Source organism: Rhinopithecus bieti, unplaced genomic scaffold, assembly GCF_001698545.2.
Source record: "Rhinopithecus bieti isolate Rb0 unplaced genomic scaffold, ASM169854v2 scaffold_39768, whole genome shotgun sequence".
Lineage (NCBI taxonomy): Eukaryota > Metazoa > Chordata > Mammalia > Primates > Cercopithecidae > Rhinopithecus > Rhinopithecus bieti.
In genome coordinates, this window is record NW_016816278.1 from 257859 (window position 1) to 258949 (window position 1091).

Sequence of the window (1091 nt, forward strand, 5' to 3'; positions counted from 1 at the left end):
GGCTGTGGCGGGAGGATCACTTGACTCTGGGAAATGGAGGCTGCAATGAGCTATGATCGTGCCACTGCACTCCAGCCTGTGTGAGCAAGACCCTGTTTTAAAAAACAGAAATATATAAAATAATTTTTGTGTGTCAGGATAAAGTCTTTATTTTGCATTAGAGAGTAGGAGTCTCTTCTGGGTGGGTTTGCCTCTGTGCTTTGGCATTAGACACTTCTCATTACTTTAGGGTTCACTTGATTTTTCTTTTTGCCAGCCACACAGCTTCTGGGACTTCTGGACATGTTATCCTATGATCTAGGACAACTGTAATTTCAATTTTTAACTTAATTTGCCCGTCTCCCTTCACTCCCTAGTACCTCAAATACCAAAGGAAGATATCTTAGAATAGGATATAGGATAGAGAATAGAATACCTTTCTTTGGGTGAAAACAGATGGAGAAATAACTTCAGCAAAATATGCTGATCAGCCACATTGGTGTGGTGAGGGTTAAGTCTGTAATTCTTAAGCGACATCCTAAAAGTACTGGATGCCTAACAGTACTGGATACCTTTGTCTGCTACTATGCTTATTACCTGGGTAACAAATGGGGATGTGGAAGTTTGGGATGAGAAGATAAAAAATAAAGCGTATTTTGGAGACCAATACTACTTCTCCATGACCCTTTCTATCTTCAGATTTGCTAACCTTCTAGTGATTCCAATTTCCTGTGGACACATCTCTATCATGAATTTTCACATCATACATATTATTTATATGTCATTTTCTTCTATTAAACTGGAAACTCCAAGAGAGCAGGGTCTTGACTCTTTTTCTTTTTCTTTTTTCTTTTGAGACGGAGTCTCGCTCTGTCGCCCAGGCTGGAGTGCAGTGGCCAGATCTCAACTCACTGCAAGCTCTGCCTCCCGGGTTTACGCCATTCTCCTGCCTCAGCCTCCCAAGTAGCTGGGACTACAGGCGCCCGCCACCTCGCCCGGCGAATTTTTTGTATTTTTTAGTAGAGCCGGGGTTTCACCGTGTTAGCCAGGATGGTTCCAATCTGACCTCGTGATCCACCCGTCTCGGCCTCCCAAAGTGCTGGGATTACAGG